Here is a 20,951-nt window from a genome sequence, read left to right as displayed (position 1 = left end):
AAAACAAATACCATACGATTGTACTTACATGTGGAACCTAAAAAACAAAATAAGTGAACAAACAAAACAGAAACAAACTCATACAGAGAACATTTTGATGGTTGCCAGAAGGGAAGGGGGTGGGAGAATGGGTGAAAAAGGTGAAGGGATTAAGAAGTACAAATTGGTAGTTAGGAAGTAGTCATGGGGATGAAAAGTACAGCATAGGGAATGTAGTCGATGACATTGTAATAACTATGTATGGTGTCAGATGGGTACTAGACTTACAGGGGTGAAGACTTTGTAAGTTATATAAATGTCTAATCACTATGGTGTACACCTAAAACTAATATAATATTGTATGTCAACTGTACTTGAAAATTTTTTTTTAATTTTTAAAAAATAATTTCAAAAAATTCCAGTAGTTTCAGAAATTCAAATCATATAATATATGCTCTTTAATTCCACTTGAATTAAATTAGAAATTAATAACAGGAAGATTTCTAGAAAATCCTCAAATCCTTATATAAGAATTCTAATGATGACTTGAAATTATCCAAATACCCATCAAAACATGACCATATAAACAAATTGCAATATATCCATGCAAAGGAGCACTATTCAGCAATAAAAAGAATAAACTTGTGTTACACACAACAACATAGATGAATCTCAAAATAATTTTGCTGAGTCAAAGAAGCCAGACCAAAAAAATAGAGTATACACAGTATGATTCTATTTACATAAAGTTTTAGAAATTTCAAACTAAAGTGACAGAAAGTGGATCAATGGTTGTTTGGGGATAAAGAAGGGAGACATGAGGGAAATTCCAAAAGAATGAAGCTGTAACTGTAAAACTTCAGGTATTAGCCTGCTATAGATGAAGACATGTGTAAAGTCAGAATGTTTTTCCTTCACAACAAATTCAGTGCCTGGCTGGGGAGCTGACCTTCCCCAGTACCTGGGAAAATGACTTTGGCTCTCTTTGTTCATGGAGACAGCATTAGAGGAGGCAGGGGAAACACATGCAAATCAGGAGGAACAAAAAATGCAAAAAATGTGGCCAAAGCTAGTAGTTCTTCATTAGGTTTATATCTGTGGGACAAATACGTTTTTTAAAAGTCGTTTTTTAATCATATCCCTTAAACCACAATAATGATAAGAGTCTGGGCACATTTTGTAAACCCGACTGAGAACTTTTTCCACTTATTATCATTGTGTTATATGTCTCTAAATTGGATTCATATGAAACAGGGGTTTACATATAGGTTTTCCTGATAGGAGCAGCCAGTTTGAAGAACCAAAGAAGAGAGAGCATCTAATCATGCTCCATCCAAGGAAGCATTTCTATGCAATAATTTTCAAATGAAACTCAAGCCCCAGTGCAGGAAGAGGACCACTGGTCTGTAAAGCAAACTGAGCCTGAGATGGAAGTTCAGTTTCTCTGCAAGGATTGAAGGACTAGGTTCCCTGACGATAGATCACAAAATCAGAAGGTGCTGACATTTGGAAACCACGGAAGTCCTACAAGGCTGCCGTGGGACAGGGCACAGCCTCACTTGACCGGCTGTTGTCGTGAGGGCTTTTCTGCATGTTCTTGATCTGAGGCGCTGAGGCGCCTCCTCGGCCATCTTCCCAGTTGGTATTTATTTCTACAAGTGAATCCATCTCTTCTTCAAATCTCTAGCAAGCGCAGAAATCTACAAGTTATGAGCCTCTGCTCCTGCATGTTTGAGGAGGCATGCCTTTATATCACCTTTCTACATGTGTTTTAATGATTAAAAACCCTTTTTGACGTGCTTTCCTACTTCCTAGGCATCGCCTTGTGCGGTGCTACCCAACCCTCTGGTATCAGTAGGGCCGGTGTTATTGTCCCATTTTGCAGATGATAAAGCAGACTTGGCTAGGGATGGGGGTGGGGCATTAACGGTCTGCCCTAAGTCTCAACAACAAGCTGGCAGACACCCAGTTTTTCAAGAAATAACAGCTATTTACTCTCTGTAACTTGTGTTTGCATTTTATAAGTAATTGACTATATTTAGAAATGGACAAAATTGGTTCTTTTTCTACTTTTTGAAGCTTATGTTTTTTGTGTGCCATGAGGAACGCATCAATTTCTATAAATAAAGAATAATATTATATATAGAGCTAAGCTTTTTAGGTTTAACACAGAAAGAAAACAACATAATCTATGGGTTCTAGTGAAGAAGAGACAGGGTGGCAGTTGGAAGTAGTCTGCAGCTATATCAGGGAAGGATGGGCCCCAGGGGAGGAGGCAGGAGGAAGAGGGACTTTCAAATACTCTAGAAATGGCCCAGGAGAACCAGCAACAGTCAAGCAGAGAAGGTGAAGCTGTCAACTTCGTGGACCGCCCCAGGACTAAGCTTTTCTTTAATGAGTCAACACAACTCAAATACTAATTGTAGTTGAACTTCTTCAGTATACTCATATTTGTACGGATTTTCCTGAAATACATAACATTTTTAAATTATTGGTTTTTTTCTTAATTTTGTTTTTATTGGGGAATATTGAGGAACAGTGCATTTCTCCAGGGCCCATTAGCTCCAAGTCGTTGTCTTTCAATCTAGTTGTGGGGAGCACAGCCCACCATCCCATGCGGGAATTGAACCGGCAACCTTGTTGAAAGTTTGCGCTCTAACCAACTGAGCCAACCGGTCACACATTAATTGTTTAAATAATTCCTTTTGGTTTAATATTCGGTCAAACCCTATGTCTAGCAAAAGACTCCTTCAATCCAGCATTGTTATCAGACTGAGGAAGATATTTGATTGGTGATTTATTTTGTGAAGGAACATGACAGGGCTCCCCTACCCCCCATCCCAACAAAGTGACCTTAGCATATGTCTGTTAGTCCACTCAGGGTCCTATACTGTCTGTACATTTTGGAGACAGATGTATCCCAACCTGTCCCTAAAAGAGTATAAAGCATGTGCCATTGTGCATTTTTAACTAACAACCACTAGAAACAACAAGCCTTTCTTTTTCTGAATTTAATGATCGCATCCATTTAGCCACACCTTTGTTTTATGGGTACGCTAGAAATTCAAATGGTAGGAAGATAGAGAAAAGGAAATGCAACAGATTAGAAGAAGAAAGAAGTTTTTCACAATTTCTGAATACACGAGCACCAGCCTCAGCATCCTCATACCCCAACACTCGCCTAATAAAATACTGGGTTTGGTGATATGGCAAAGCACATACCAACCAAAACAACGGTGTTCTGTCCTTTGGAGGGGAACCCTTTGCTCCTGACCCACCATCTGCTTCCTCTAGCAGTGCCGATGGATCACTGCTTATTTACACATTCTCTCTCTGGCATAAAGGAAAGCTTGCATCTCTGAGATGACTGCTTGGATTTAGGGGGGTCGCTCTCATCATGGAACAGGTTAGCTGGACTACACAGGAACTCAGATAGCTCTTACTTCTTAGCCCCATGATCCCATCAACTGAGCTCCAATGGTTCCACTCGTACCCCAGCAGTATTACAAGGCCACAGTTCCCAGTCAGAAGCTGAGGCTGAGACTCTGTCAGATAAAGGAACAAGATGCTCATTCAACATGGACAGAGGTCACACCAATACTGTGGGAGAGCAAGAGAAGTGTATCCTGGGATTTGGGGTTAGAGGGACCCGTCCTGGGGCAAGGCAAAGTCCAGAGCCAAGGGTCTGACTCAGCCAACTCAGCGACACCTGGCAGAGGCCTCTACCCGCCAAAGCTTGGCCGGTTCCTAATGTGCACAAGAAAGCATCCTCCCCTAGGGGGCAAGGATTTCTCTGAAGGGAAGTGGGTCACAACTGTCTGTCTGATATTCTCCCAAATCACTAGAAAAATAATAAACTAAGTCCACGTCCAGGAAAATAGTTTGGGCCTCGTGGTATCATAGAGGAGAAAAACGCAAAATGGTAATTATAACCGAGACATCATTAAAGTGTCTTTTTACATTTTTGAACATACATTGTTGAATACTTTTTTAAAAAGAAAGTTTCAGAACAGTGTGAAGCATATTATCCCATGAATGCAAATTTTTAAAATGTTTATGTAAGTTAGCAGAAGCATAGGGAAAAATCTGAAAGAATATACCAAAAACTATTTAAAAATTATAACCAGATTGTAAAGGGCATTTCTCAATTGTACAAAGAGGGAGTCAAAGATACTGAGATGCGCTAGGAAAGCAATATCCTAAAAGACAAGAGAGGTGTACACACGGGAGGGAGAGCTCAAAGGCCAAGAACAACAAGGCTTGAAACCTCTCCTTTGGCTGTTAGAGAAGGCACACCTCACCTTGTCAAGGGCAGTGTTCCCGAGTGATGGAGGCTGGAAGCTAGAGTGCAAGCTGGTGAGAGGATGAATGGAAATGAAACGGTATATAAGCAAGTAGGCAGGTAGAAATGAGACAGGGCAGCAGCTAGGAGTAGAGTGCAGAAGGAAGCGTGTTGGGTTTGGTTTTTAAAAGGGGACAGAGTTGGACAGGTTTGTATTCTGAGGAGGCATAGTCAGAGGAAAGGAACGTGGGAAAAAGGAGATAACAGATGGTGTCAGGCTCTGGAGGGATGTGGTCCACAGCTTGGCCTGGGAGAGGGATGTTGACAGGAGCAGGAGGAGAGCCGGATGACGCTCTGAGGGTGGGGGAGGGAGAGAAGTAGGACAGGAAGTGATACAGATAATGTGGTAGATTAAAAGGCGAAATTTTAAGGGGGATACTGAGGGACACGCTAAGTTCTTTACAGAGAAAGAGGCAGAATCATTGAGTAGGAGTCAGGGAACTGGGCGTAAGAAAGTGGGCTGAAACATGGAAGCAGCAAGTGGCATCAACCTGGCAGCATCAAGGAAAAAGACCGCCAGGTAGTAATGAGGCGCCCACTGAGGCTGCTCATTGGAAATGGATGCCCACTGACTGGCAAGATGACAGATTTTTTTTTAACCCATGATGCTCAGTTGCTACAATGTGTGGATACAAAAAAAACACGAGTATTTAGATATGTCCACGGCTTGGAATTTAGAACTTGAGATTTGCAAGGACAGGGAAATTGAGAAGGTTATCAGCCTAGAGGTTGTGGAAATGGGTGTTGTGTGCTTGGCTGCCTAAGGGAGAAAGAGAAGCCCAGGATGTTGTTGATAATCAGAGATGGTGAGGTGGGAGGGTAGCTGTGTAGGTGGTAGGAGCATGGGCCTACCGTGCTGGTGGGACAGGTGGCCGTGAGGGGGATAAAGCATCTCAGAGCCTAGGACAGCAGAAGGCACTCAGCTCTGAGGACTGAGAAAGTCACATGACCCATGGGAAAGGCTTGCCAAAGTGGGTGGAGTGTCAGCGAAGGTCACTGAAGATAACTGGTGGGGACTCATCAGGGAGGGCAGGAAGACCTCCAGGTCTGTAGTCAGGAGTCCGGGGACTCCATCACATCCCTGCCACTTTCTGTCTGTGTGACCTTGAGCTTTACCCTCACACTCCCTGGGTTTTGGGGATTTTTGTTTCCTCCTGTAAGAATAGAGATACGGGCACGGTGAATATTAAATACTGTGCATGAGAGCGCCTACCCCATGCATATGGAGGCTGGTGCATCAGGCGTGAGCGCAGGGGACATCGGGGCAGGTGACATGAGGGAAGATGGCCTGACCAGTACAGGAAAGGAGAGAGGAGAAGTGAACTGGGGGGAGCAAAGACAATTCGACAGACTTCCTGGTTTTGCTTTGAGCTGATCTTACAACCTTCAGGTGGAGGCAAAGAGGAGCTGCCCTGAGAGATGCTGTGGTCACGCCAGCCTGCAAAGGTAGACAGCTTTATTTCACTTGATTGATGAAGACTGTGTAAAAGATCCCGCCAACTTTGTTCTCAGAGACCTGTGTTCTTGAACCCACTCCCTCCTGCCCCCTCCAGGTACTCACTCCATCAATCACCACCTCCTGCCAGCATCTTCCATCTCTCCTTCTCCACTGGCAACTTCTCTTTGGCCTCCAAACACCCTGCAGCTCTATAACATCTCTCTCTCCACGTCCTCATGAACCACACTTGGGACCAGAGCAGAGCTAGACAGAATATAAGTTTCTCTCTGCGTAGAAGAGGCACTTGAAACTGCATCAAACTGATCCCAACGGGGCCTGGCAGGGGAAGAATCAAACTGGCAGGAAACAAAGTCAGAATAGGAGGTGGTTGTAAAGAGGAGGCAGGAGCATGAGAGCAGAAGAAACAACCATCTTTCTCACCTGCTTATAATATAAGTCATCTCTCTGTGTTATATAAACTTTCGACTGACTTGATTTCTCTGGAGGACAAGACATGCTACATATAAATAAATACATTTCCACTTGTAGAATAGCTAACATATAGCATTTACTAAGTGCTATGATTTGTTCTATGTTTGTTACATATACTAAAGTTTTTAAAGTGCACAACAATCCCATGAAGTAAGCATAATTATTATCCCTCTTTTACACATGAAGGAACCTCTCAGTTCCTTCATGTGTCAAATTCAGCACAAAGTTAAGTAACTTACTCAAAGTCACATATTTAGTAATGGGCAGAAATGGTGGCCAAACCCAGGAAGTCTGGGTCAATAGCATTTTATAGAGCATTTACACCTATACTTTTTCTCATTTCAACCTCATAAGAACCCTGAAAAAGTGCAGGTGGCATGTCTATGATGTTCATTACCACTTAACAGATATGGAAACTGAGTCTGGGAGGTAAAATGATTGCTTGAGGTCACAGTCAGGAGATGGCAAAGTCAGGAACCCGGGTTCTCTACTACAAATACCCACGTCCAGGCAAACAGAATTAAGGTAAGAGGAACTGGTGTCTGAGGCTGTGCAGGGCAATCAGCAGTGACGCAGGAAGGGTACAAAGCCAGACTGGTGACCAGGTGAGGCCCCTGGACCAGCAGGGCACAAGCTCAGCCAAGTGAAGTTCAATGCTAAGGGGTTCTCTGGCGGTGCACACAAATCAACACACTGCAACTGTTTTCAATGGTTAGTTCGGGAGTTCTGGAGTGTCCCTATTCATAAAGGCAGTGATTGTTGGGTGTAACAATCCCAACAGGGATACTGGGTCTAATAGCATCACCATCCTGAATCCAGTGGCCCCAAAGACTTTGTCTCCATCTTCATCCTCTGCAACTCTATCCCTTGAGATTTAACTTCTACCCCTTCTTAAAGCTCTCATCTCCCTAATTTGGTGCTGCCCTTTCCTAACTCCTCCTGAGTTCTCTACCCCTGCCCCTCTCCACCCCTCACTGTAGGCATTCGTCGGCCTCATTTCTTTTAGCCTTGTGTACACTTCTCAGGTGGTCTCATCTCACTCATGACTCCCAATACTTAGTTACCTTCAAAGTATTCTTTAACTAAATTACTGCAGAGTGAAACAAAAATCATGTTAAAGCCTGAAACTCAAAATCTTCTTAAGGATGAAGCTGTCTTAGGAAGAGACTTTATTGGGCCACTTGGGTAAAAAAAAAAAGACGAGATTCTGGGCAAAGTCTGGAAAGAGGGGCCAGAATATAAGAAGGACTAAACTGATTATCTTAAGAAAATGGGAGGAATTTCAGGGACAAGGGTGGAGGAGAAGTGTTCCCTAGAGGAGTAGAGATGAGTGGTATGAACTTAGGCTGAGTTGGCAGAAATGGCTGAGGGACACTTTCAAAAGAGAGATGTCCCTACATCAATGTTATTTGCATATCTGAAATGTAAAGCCCCCAATCTCCTCTGATAGTCAATAAATTCTGCTCTCAACAAAGGACTTATGTGAGCTTGTTTTAATGAACCCTCAAAATAAGGAAAATACTGATTCAATATCTGGGTAAATGAGGTACAGAATAGGGGTAGTCCTGTGAGATGTTAGACAATCTACCACTAAACTAATTTAATAAGAAGCTCCTAGATTCTTAGGTGAGTGGAGAATACCTTGTGGAGAGTATTGGACTTACCATGAATGATAGAATAGGAAGCTTAAATCCATCTTGTATGGGCCTTAAAAATCATGGAGAGCCTACCTCACAATAGTATACTTACGAAATTAATAATATTGCTCATGGTAAACATTCTGAAAAATACCAAAAAGGTGAAAAGAAGGAATACAAATTAACATTAATTCCACCCCCCCAATACAATCACTATTAATGTTTTAGTGTATATCTCCCCAATCTCTTTCCTAATAAAACTTTCACCTAATTTAATAATCTTTTATTTACTCAAAATAGTCTCCTAAATTTTAGATCCATCTTTTCAAATTCCTTTTTATTGAACATCAAACTTTATACGTCCTAAATTGAATTTAACATCTTCACTCTCAAATAGAATCTCCTCTCTCCAAACCCCCCCAAAGCATACACACACACGCGCGCACACACACACACACACACACACACACACACACATACACACACACATACACATAAACCCTGTCTTTCCTCTTTCAGTTAATGACAAGACCATTCTTTGACTCATTAATCCTTGCTTGGAGCCATCTTTGAGCCTTCCTTCCATTTCTCCCCCCAAAGTTAACTAGGCACCATGTTCAGTGAGTTAAACCTCCATGGTATTTCTCTCATTCAGTTGTTCTTTATGTACCCACAATCTTGACTCGTTTCCTCATTCATACTCTTATCTCTTCCTGACTGAACTTCTTAGACGAACTCCTTGCTTCCCATCTCTATTCTGTCTAGCCAACCCAACACATTACTGTTGACTGATAGTCCCCAAGTAGAGCTTTACCAAATCACTTCATTGCTAGAGACTTTCAATGGCTCCCCATTGCACACCAAATAAGCACCAACTCCCTGCCCTGACCTTTTGGATCCCCCTAAGTAGAATCATCAAGTGAGATTACTAAATTACTCCCCCAAACATACTGCGTATTTTTCCCATCTAAACTTGTCTCTCTGACTCTCCTTCTAAACAGATAGTTTACCCATCTGTTATAGGACGAATTGTGTCTTCACAAAATTTGTATGTTAAAGTCTTAACACAAGTACCTCAGATGTGACTGTATTTGGAGATGAGGTCTTTAAAGAAGTAATTAAGGTAAAATTAGGCCATTTGGGTGGTCCCTAATCCAATATTATTAATCTCCTTCTAAGAAGAGGAGATTATGACCCACACTGAGTGATGACTATGTAAGGACACAAAAAGAAAGTGACTATTGAAACCCAAGAAGAGAGGCCTTAGAAGAAACCAAAACCGCCAACACTTCGATCATGGACTTATAGACTCCAGAACTGTGAGAAAATAAATTTTTGTTGTTATTTTCTGTTGTTGGTACTTTGTTGTGCCGCCCTAGCAAACTGGCACACCATCCTTCAAGGTCCATCTCTGCTTCCAACTTCTCCATGTGACATATTCTCTTCCATTTCCTTAGGACCTGTATAACACTCTGTTATTGTTTATTTGCTTATTTGTTCTCCTGTGTGGTGTTTAGGATTCTGCCTTGTCCCCCACAATCAATGATGTTTTATTCATCTCTGTCATCATCATTGTGGCCAACTCAGAGCCTTGCAAATGGTAGGTGTCCAAAAAGTCCATACTGGATTGTACTAAAAAGAATTCTATTGCAGAATACTTTATTTAAGTATTACTGTATTCAAAAAAAAACCAACAAAGAAAGGAATAAAATGAATCATTATAAATAGTAAGAAAAATGTCATACATTTTTCTAGAAATTCTCCAGGTACCAAGTATTTTCCTCTGAGAATGAACAGCCAAGGAAAGAAAGTTATTAAGTAAAACCAACATAAAGGTCTATTATTTTGAAAGTTGAGATAGTAAGTACCTCCCTTTTGATATTGTAACATGTTTTAAGTCCACGGCTACTCACTGTGGTGTGTTGAAACAGACACTGGTTTATGAGTCATACTAATCTGATTCCACGCCTGGCTCTGCCATTTACTAGTTCTAGGACGTTATCAGACTAATTCACCTCTCCAATTCCGTTTCCTTATCTATAAAATGGAAATGTCCATAACTACTCTATAGGATTGCTGTGAGGATTGAATTAGAAATAGGATTAGAGAACCTCTATTAGAATCCCAGCTTTCAACTATTTATCAGCTGAGCGACCTCTCATATGTCACTTAATCGCTCTAAGCGTAAATTCTCTCAACTATAAAAGGAGGAAAATGACAATAATCGTTCCAAGATAATAAGGCTGATTACTTGATCACCTAAAACAGCAAATGTTCAATATATGTCAAGTAATATAAGTCAATATTAAAATGCCTAATGCAGAGCACATCGCATAGAGAATATCCAATAGTGGAATTTTTATTATTATTATTATTCACACTAGGAGGATTTAAATCCAAAATACAACTATTATCATATGGGAAAAGTAGTCCTTTATTATATGCAGTCAGTTATGAAGTTTCTAAGGGATCATTCCGGTATTTGAAGCAATTTAATCTTCTGAATGAAACTAACTTTGAACTAGAGCAATATGTAATCTCATCAATTGTATCTATTCTATTGATGCCTTTGGTGTCTATGGTTATTTCCCTCTTTAAGCATCTGGAACTCTATATTATAGAATTATTTCATGCAATGGTGAACAGAGAGATAAAGCTCTCGGTGAAACTGACTCAGCTATACCACACATCCTTTCTGAGGGAGACCCAGATGGGCTGCTTTCTCAACCTAAAGCACATGTATTTGTCTGGTTCCTTCAACACAAAGCCACAAGAGCAGTCACCAGGTGGTCCAAACCAGGGAGTAATAAAGGATATTTTTTTTAAATGTGTTCTATTTTATAGAGATCTACGTCCTCCTTTCTGGAATGGGGAGGAAAAACATAAACAGACTAATTTTTCTCAGTAGTTAGTATCTACATATGGTTTTTGGTATTAGCACAGGGCTATGAACACTCTTCTTAAAACTCCATTATTTTTAAAACTCTACTGTGTCAAGCACATAACAAGAGCTTAGTAAATATTTCTTGAATTTCAATAAATAAATATCTATTTCAATGACTTCAGTAAAATAAAACCTTAGACAATATTGGCGATTCTCAGCCAGAATGGGACAGCAGGAGTTCATCACATTATTTGGTTAAAAAAATAACTAACAAAAACATGTTTATTTCGTAAAAAAAAAAACAAAAAAAACAACAACAAAAAAAAAATCATTTGTTTTGCATCTATAGTATGCTATGTGCATAGGTTTTCAAAAAATAAAGATAAATTAGACTCTCTATCCCCTCAAGATTGAATAGATAAATCCTCTCCCAATTCCATGGGCTTTCAAGGAAAAGAGAATTCTAGAAGGGTTCTGCTCCCTTCCTACCAATTTCCTCCATGAAACAATGGACAGAATTGTAAGAGGAGGAAAGGCAGACTTCTGGCCTCCTCTGTTGTGCTACACGTCTTCTTCTACTAGTTCTTGGCGAAGTAGCCTCTCAACTTTGTGGAGTAGAATTTCTGAAGCAAAACTCATAGTCATAGAACACAGGAGCCAGAGGTAATCTTAGCGCTCTACTTGCCTTATGGTTCTCAACCCCATTGGGAGCATATCAGCTTAGCTGGGGATATTTTTCAAAACATTTGCACATCCCCCAGATGAGAAATATTCTGGACAGATGTGAGACGTGAAATATGCCTCCAGCACTGTCCCTAATTGAGACCCGCTGAGAGGTCCAAGGTTTTGATATACGTAGTCTACAAGAACACACAGAACTTGCCTAAGGTCACCGTAGGACCTCAAATCCATGTCTCCTTACTCCAAATACCAGACTTTTTCTAACCCTGGAATCCCAAGATGAGCTCCAGGAAGTCTGGTGACCCTCTTAGAATGGTATGTAAATGTGGATATATGTGCATACATTTATTTAACCACGGAGAGGATCCTTAGCTCTTAACGTATTCTCAATAAGATCCATCGACTCCCCACCACCAAATTTAAGAATCATAAGTTCAAATTTGCATTGGCTGTTTCCCAGGTAATTTTACAAATAGTCTGGGTTCAGTAAAACAGGACCAGCCATGTTTAATAGGGTGTTAGAACCCTCACACCACGTGATTTAAAGAATGCAGTCTGAGCCTCTCTCTCTATAAAAGCCCCTCAGGTACTCCTAGATGTTTGCCTGAAATCACTTGTGTGTTAATGGATTTTGCCCTATTCAAGTGCAATGGCCCTGGAGAAACAAAACAAGTCACCGTCACACACAATGTAGCTGAAGTCATCATATTACTTCCAAAGTGCAGCACAGGCTGGAAGAATGGGGAGGAGGCAGCAGGACCACTGAGGAATGCAGACAGCTCCACAGACAACGCGCATGAAAATAGCAGACAGGTGGGCCTCAAAAACCCAGCGCATCCCTGTTTTCCTTTAATGACACTCCTGAGGGGAATAAATCCAAACCCACTGCAACAGTTCAGAGCCCTCATGAGAGAGCTGATCATTTGGCCAAGACCACTCTAAGCCCAGTGGTAACCTCCATCAAACAAATAAATAGGTAAGTAAAAAATATAATAAATCATGTGACAGCCCGAGAAGCCCCAGGTTGCCCTGAAGGATCCCACTCACAGATTTGAGGCGGACTTAGACAACTAGCATCTGTCAGAGTTCGCTAGAAGCTGGCACGTCTTCTAGAAATGAGACTCGCTGACGACAGATGCCCCCTCCTTGGTAGCCAAGGCATGTGGCTTCCCTGCTTCTTTACAGCCCTGCATTGGTGACTCCACATTCCACTCTCAGTGGGGGCTGCTGTGAGACCCAGAGAGCCAGGGGAAACAACCATATTTGCTAAATATCAACTTTTCTGGCCCTTCTGGACCTCACCCACATGGGACATTTAGGGGCAGCGAGCCACCTTTAAGGAACAGGCCTAAAGAAGGATTTGGCATACTTGTGGGTTCCTGGTTTCCTCTGACTATATGCTGATACAACATGGTGATACTTTGACTAATGCTGAAACTATCAGGATGTTGGGGAAGGGCCCATCCCATTTCTTATGAAGCAGGCCACTTTCGGCTGGGAGAATTTTATTTTCTTGAGTACCATAGATCCTGCTGCCTCACTACCTCTTCTACAGCTGTTCGCACAGCTAAAGAGCTCCTCCTGCTGAATTCTCACCAAGGAACTAGCTGCAAAAAGCATCTCTTTCTTATAAGCTCTGCATGCAGCATACTGTTGGCCATGTAATGTTTCTAATTCCTACCTGGGACTGAAGCACAAAAAATCAATTATTACTTGAAGGGAGCAAAGATAATATAAAGCAAATAATTCGTTCCTAAAATTATTTTCAGTGAAATTGGAGATAAGAAGGCTAGACTTGAGCAATATCTTTATTCCCAAATGGACAATGTGTTGTTAGTCAGGGTTCTCCAGAGAAACAAAAGTAACAGGTCAGGGAGATACATACTAGGGATGCCAAAAAAATGTGTACACACGACTGTATTCATCTGTTGTTATCAGTGTATATTGAGTATTACAATTTTAATACAGTTTTTTCCTTTCTTAAAATGTGTATACACTTTTTGGAGGGGGGGGCGGGGAGAGAGAAAGAGAAAGAGAGAGAGAGAGAGAGAGAGAGAGAGAGAGAGAGAGAGAGAGAGAGAAATTTATTATAAGGTACTGTTTCATGTAATTATGGAGGCTGAAAAGTTCCACAATCTGTCATCTGAAAGCTGGGGACCCAGGAGAGCTGGTGGTATAGTTCTAACCCAAGTCTGAAGGTCAGAGACCCAAGACAGTCCCACCTGAGGATGGGAGGAAACTGATGTCTCGTTTCAAGCAGTCAGGCAGAGAGCAAATTCTCCTTTCTGCCTTTGTTTTCTATTCAAGCCTTCAACTGACTGGATGTTGTCCACTCACTTTGAAGAGGGCAAGTTGCTTTCTCAGTCTACCAATCCAAATGCTAAACTCTTCTGGAAACACACAGGCACATCCAGAAATAATGTTTAACCAAATATCTGGGCATGACTTGACTCTGTCAAGATGACACATAAAATTAACCACCGCATATGACTCACTGCACTTTTTTTGGTTACACATAGCATTAATACTGGAAGAGACTTTCGAGTTAAGGCTGTCATTTAGATATGGAGAAATGGAGTACCCTAGAGAGGTTATGAGACTTGACTCTGAGTCACAGAGACAGTGATGGTAGAGCTAGAAGTAAAACCCAAATGGAGTATGCCATTTTCTTTGTTACCAACTGCTGGAAAATAACTGTTCCTGCTACCCAAATAATTCATCACCCATTTCTGGTGTGTTCCACGTTGCTAATTAATTGGTTAAAACTAGGAAGAGTCCTACTTCCATGGGATGATTTTTTTCTTTTTTTTTCTCCTCTCCTTCCCATAGCTTACTATGTTCCCCATCATTCTTTCACCTTAGAAACACTTTGGCCAACTCATCAGCCATCTTAATAACAGTTCTGTTGCCGCTACCATGAAACCAGGGATACACTTCTTAAGACATGGTAGATGTGCTGTAAGAAAAGTGCTGAGTCCACTTCCACTAAGCAGATTTTGTGACAGGATCTTATTACCAGGTTCCCTATCCCGCTTAGAAGTTTACAGCGTGGGCTGAAGCATCTGACATTCAGAACTTCTTCCAGGCTTTCCTTTCCCTTCAGAGAAGGAGGCTTTGCTAGACAACACTTGTCAGGCGCTTTTGATGAGCCCTACATGTCTTTCTCCAGCAGCAAAATGTTTAAAGCCCAGCAGTGCATAAAATACCCAAACCAGTTTCTGAAAGAATCTGCCCCGTTTCAGCAAGGACATTTACATTCACAGGCTACAAAGATAGGTTGGAACTATTCTATCTTGAAAGGTATCAGATGCCCTCGGCTCTTTCCATGGCTGGTCAAACCCAGAAGCCAAGAGTATTCCCAGCCTCTGATACCACCCTGAGGACTTTCCAGATCCTACCTCAGTCTTTTGGCCTAAAGGTCTTGTCCCCTTGTATTGTCTTCCTAGGACTTCACTATGACTGCCTCAGTTTACCTAGAAAGGCCTCTAGCTTCCCTTAGTACTACTTGCCACTGACCACTGGCCTAGGTATAAGTGACCAATCATGTCACCATCTTTAATTCCCTTTTTAAAAATGCCATTTGAATTAGGTAACAGTGCAATGCTTAAAAATTCTGTTATGAAAGTCCACGGTCCCTCCGGCTATCGCACCCCACTAAAGGGAATTAGAGTGTGTTTGCTTATGATATCTGGCTTAGTAACAGTTTCTGATGAATGCAGATACCAAGAAAATTGCCTGGTTTATGTGTGAATCCACTAGGAATCAAATGCTCATCCTGTTTCAAGTTCAAGGATTTTTTTTCAAAATTTCTTTGAATCTTGTGTGTGTGTGCGTGTGTGTGTGTACACACACACACATATATAGAGATATATTAAAATTATGTGTACCAGGCATTATGCGAAAAAATGCAAAACCTGGTCTACTGTGTCCAGGTTGTGCTGAAATGCATTTCAAAAGTGTTTGTGATAAAATATCTTATTAAAGAACCTCCTGCCTGGCACACACTCACATTCTCAAATGCATTCTACTCCCAGAAATCTCCTTCCGCTTGGTCACACTGAATAAATACAAAGATCCCAGAGCAGCCTGCGGTTTGTGAGGGAAGCTTACAAAATGGAACCCACTAAGAGATTGGGCGTTTTTGTCACTGATTTTAAAAGGAACTTTTAGAAACCGACTTTCAGAGAAGACAGTTGGTTATGTGCTTACGGCCTGCGGGCTCTGTGTTATCTTGGCTCTCTGGAGAGGGGAGGGAAAATGAAGAGCCCTTGAAATAAACCCTCCGTACTAGGGCCCATCCACATTGGACTCTTCCTTGTGACTGGTTTATTCAAAGCAGAAAATGTTATGCAAACATGAAAAACTGTCTTCAGGGAGGACATATTTCACATTCTTGTCCTTTAATGGGCCTAACGATATAAGATTGCATAAAATAAGTATTACCACTAAATGAAAAGTATAAATCTCTTTCCCTCTTGCAATCCCATTTCCCTCAAGGAGATTCTTCCAAGCACTCTGCCTTGTAGTCTGTGCTAATTTCTCCATAGCCAAAGGACCACTGGGGAGAAATTTATATTTAAAATGTAGTCATATGGATTGGGATTCTTCAGGAAAGCTACTATTCAATGACATTTATAGGGGAGAGAAACCAATATAAACCATTCTTACTCTTACAGTGATGTTCCTGGAAGGAGTGTCATAGGTCAAAATGATGTAAATGGAAACTGATGTATGTGTGTGTGTGTTTGCACACACACACGCACACATTTAGTTTCTGGTTATGATCTGATGCTCAGATATGATAGAAATAGCCATAAGCAACATATTTAACCAACTTAAAAATTTTATCCTAGTGTAGATCATGGAAAAGAAAAGAAAATGTAATTAGGTAAGTACAGAAACTTTGAGCAGATAACCTGCAATAACCTTTTAACTATGACTCAGGAAGTGTCCTAGCAGCCATGTTTTCCCCAGTTCATTCCCAGACAGGCAGTGTGTGGAATTCCTCTTTTCTACCCCAGTTTGGAGAAGAGATTTAACTGATCAGAAAACACACCATGCTCAGGTCCAACAGAAACAAGAAGCTGGAACCCTGTGAACCCAGATAGAAGGCATTCTCGGAAGGAGCAGCCTTCAGCAATAGCGGGAAAAAGAACTGTGACTGATCAGAACCCTGCACTTAAAACAAACTTTGAACAGAAACTGAAAGAAAAGACCAATCAGAAATATTCAAATATTCCACGTGGCAAGGACAGCTCGAGAAGGGAAATCCAAACCGAACAAGAACAGAAACCGTTCTCTTACTTAATCCCTGACTAAGGGGCTTTGCCAGCTGCTGCCCAAAGAGGAACAAAACATCATTGTTCATTGTACATAATTAGGCTTGAAATCGGTGTATATGGTTTCCATTATATTGAGTGGGCTCGAGCATGTTCAGCTAATTATTTTGCCGTCTTCCTCTAGTACAACCACTGTAGATGAAGTTATTAGGGCTGAATGAACCTTATTTGTTACTTACCTGGTGCCCTCAAGATTCTGACTCTGAGAGTGAGTTCACTAGAGAAGTATCATTCCTTACAAAAGGTTGCTTTAAAGGATTATTTAAGTCTTGGGGTACAGAAGACATGAATGAATAGTATAAAGATGTAAGTGTATATAAATCCATTTAATAATGTAGCATCATAATAAATCATGTAAAATTGTTTCATATCATATACAATTTAGAGTATACAGGTGTTTCATAAATCACTCATTCCTTGCCTATTTCTACTGGAGAAGAAATGACAGATAACAAAGCACCTTCAGCAGAGTCATGGAATTAACAAGTGCTTCTTTCTACAAGGTTTTTGTAGAAATGTGGAACACGTAACCAGGGTCCCTTGCTTAGTAAGAATCCGATCTGGGAATTCTTGTTTACCCGCCTTCCATTGCTGAATACAAATTTCTATGGAGCAAATGTCCACATTAGAAATCAAGTTTTTGGTGATTGTGCTGTTCTCAAAAGAGAACATCTTGCTGTTTTCTTGAGCTGAATTCTTATCAGCATCACTAACGTCATGTGCATGCTGACACCATGGAAGGCAAATATACTTCTAAAATCCCATTATTCAATACATTTCAATATATGTATGTTGTATTGCCTGAAATACAGTAGGCACTGAGTTTATACTTATTTATAGAATAAATAAATGAATGACTAGATATGACAGGTATCTTGCAAGACACTGTGAAAGATGTTTCGATAAATAAAATAAGAATCACTGTATATTAGAGACTTTAAGATATACTTTGTTTTTATATTTTTACATCTCGAAACGAGAATGTTTCTTACAGTCAATAGTCTTGTAAAATTATGACAGGCCGTGTGTCTCTTTCTTAACAGTACACAAATTAAGGTGCATCTTACAATTGATGGTCTTTGATTTGTTGACTAGCTTGTCATATAGCTAAGTGAGAGAACATGACTTGTGCAAAACCCCTGGACTTGCATATATAGAAGGAAGCTTAAAAGGCATCTTTTCCGACCTCTTTCATTTGATAGACATCAAAACTGAGATCCTAATGGTCAGGCCCCAAACAATTCAGCTGTTCCACAGAAGTGCTAGAACTAGAGTGCAGTTTTCCTGACTATTTGCTGCATATATCATACCACGTGACTTTACACCTTAAAATTCCATAAGTAATCCCAATCAGCACTGACTTTTTTCCTTTTGGTTAAAAACCTATTTGGTTTAAAATTGGCTGCTCCCCCTCCCCCACACACACCAGCTCTTACATATTTCAATGAGTTTTCTTTAAAGTAAGAACCTTTGAAAATGATACGTTTTTATTCTATTGGTGCTATCACAGCACAAAACATCTCTAAAGTTTCTTTGATGTTATCTTCAGGGAAAGTTTATCTGTTAGAAAAGAAAATAAACCTTGCTTAGAACAGTAGTACTATTACTTACTAGAGGGCATTACAGAAATTCATAAAATGATTTGCTTGTAAAAATGATTATGCTGCCAGTGTCCTTTAGTAGGTATCGGTCAGGAAAACGCTCATGCCTAATCTTTGTGAATGAAAGCCCCCTTCTTTTCCATCCCATACACCTTTGGTCTCTGCAAAGAGCCTCACACACCAGCCCCTGCAGAGACTCCAGCACAGGTGGACACGCAGTCTACACATCTAAACCCTCCAAGGACGAGAGCTGTAGAAAAGGCCGCACAGGCTCTCCAGCAGGGAATTCTGGGTACGCAGGGAGGGTAGTCCAGAAAGGGGGAGCAGCTGGATGGGCACATTCCTTGGGTCCCAAGGACTTTTTGCCCTGTTGGAGAGTAGGATCCTGCAGGGCCTGGGGCAGTGCTGGCCCCCTGCCCTGCAGGGACAATCGAGGGCAACCGGAAATGCCAATGTCCTAGATGATTCCCAAACGCCCTGCCACACTAAACCACTGCAAATACAAACTGGTTCATAGAAATCCGAAAAAGTCTTCCTAAGAAGTCACATGAAAAGCCCAATCTTCTAGAAGAACATTATTAGGAAGACAGAAGCTCAAAGAGGATAGTGTTGTAAAATTATCGACCAATTTATTCACTCCACATATTCCCTCTACCAATTTCAATTACATATTCAGTCAAAAGGAGTGTCTGTGCAATAGTGTAATTACCACAACAGCAAAGAAACTATGGGCAAACAGCTAAGAAATGAGATTTGAAAGCTCTTTAAAATCACATAAGAGGTAGAGGGATCTCACTGAATATGATTAATTAGGGTTATTTTTAAATATACCATATTATTGATGACTTATATACATATAATTTAAATTTTTTCTAGTATGATAAAATAATAATATATAAAAATTATTTATTTGGGGATTATCTGTTACTTTCCGATCTTACTCTGTTACTGCCCCTCTCGTTCTCCCACACAATTTCTTTACAGGTTCTTACATTATTATTTGTTGCCAAATGCATCCTCTGCTCCCCCTAGCCCATCACAGGCTAAGACCTCCAGAGCCTTTGTATGTTCTAAAAACTGAGTGTGGGTTTCCAAAGGCCATGGGAATTCAAGTAAGGGAATATATGCCACCTCATCTCTACTTTGTCCTCTGTAGTAACACTGAGAATTATTCTGACACTACTCTTAAAGTAAAGCCCAGCATATTATTTGCAATACTACACTTTCTCATTACCTTTGCAATTTATCTTGGCATATTATCTCTCCTTCAAGTAAGGCCGTTTCCCTCTTATGATATGAATGTTCTCTGAACATCTGTATATGGGAAGAAATGAGGGAGGCAAACTCCAGCCAGAAACTGGGTGATTCCCACACCTCAGTTCCCAACATCACAATAGGCTTTTCTTTGCATGTGAGCAGGACCTAAGAGTCCTTCACACACCTTCAAGGAACCACTCTGTGATCCAGAGAGGAGGGAAGGCTTTGTGAGAACAAGTAAACAAGTCCCCATTAACAAGATTCAAAGTGGTCCAGTAGGCCCCCTTCATCTACATGAGATAGGTTCTAAAATTCCCAGTGGATGCCTGAAACCACGGGTAGTACTGAACTCTATATGTGCTATGTTTTTTCATATACATATATATGTACATTTCATATATATGTACATTTATATGTAATAAAGTTTAATTTATAAACGAGATACAGTATGAAATTAACAATAATATAGAAAATTATAATAATATACTGTAATAAAAGTTATGTAAATGTGGTCTCTCTCCCTCTCTCTCTCTCTCAAAATACCTTATTGTATTGTATGTACAGCATGGACATGCTGGAAAAAGGGATGATTCACATACTGAGTAGGACGGAGTGGGATGGTACAAGATTTCATCACACTACTCAGAATAGTGTGCAATTTAAAACTCATGAATTGTTTATTTCTGGAATTTTCCATTCAATATTTTCAGACTTCCATTGACTGCTGGTAAGAAACTGTGCAAAGCAAAACCTCGGATTGGAGGAGAGGGTGCACTACTGTATTCAAAAGTGAGAAGTGATGATTTACACTTGAAAACTAAAACAAGAGCTCAGAAACGCAAAAGATAACTAAACCATAACTACAAAAGTAATGCTCAAGGTAAATATAAGTAAAAACATTAAATATAACAAAGCATTTGCTCAGAAGAGGAAAGGTGAATGCAGCATAAAAGATCTATAAAGCAGTTTCGATGTTTGTCAGTAGAGTAAACTTGACACTAGATTTTGATAGTTAAGAGTTTTAATCTGTGAAACACGAAGTCCTACTGACCATGGAGACTATTACCTCTTGAACCTCTTCTATTCTATCATCTGAGCTGTCTGTCCTCTTGAATCTCCAGGCTGAGTCCAGAGCCGGACTACGACCTGCACATACCACTTGCCACACGCAGGACCACAGGATCACAGGTCCACCAGTGAGCAGCAGATGCGTCCGTCAGTCTGTACTAACAGTCCACTTTACAATATAATGCTGTAGTCATGTTTGCTTTTATTAAGATCTCCTTTCATATCAAAAGCAT

General features: G+C 40.6%; 1 protein-coding gene across 2 annotated transcripts in view; it reads right to left on the bottom strand.

Annotated features, from left to right (window-relative positions):
* The window catches only part of KCNAB1 (potassium voltage-gated channel subfamily A regulatory beta subunit 1), a 365,847-nt gene that overhangs the window by 296,083 nt on the left and 48,813 nt on the right, over positions 1-20,951 (bottom strand). The window lies entirely within an intron of this gene.

This window comes from Rhinolophus sinicus, linkage group LG01 (assembly GCF_036562045.2).
Source record: "Rhinolophus sinicus isolate RSC01 linkage group LG01, ASM3656204v1, whole genome shotgun sequence".
NCBI lineage: Eukaryota > Metazoa > Chordata > Mammalia > Chiroptera > Rhinolophidae > Rhinolophus > Rhinolophus sinicus.
Note: the sequence above shows the minus strand (reverse complement) of the source record. Positions and strands in the feature narration are given on the sequence as shown.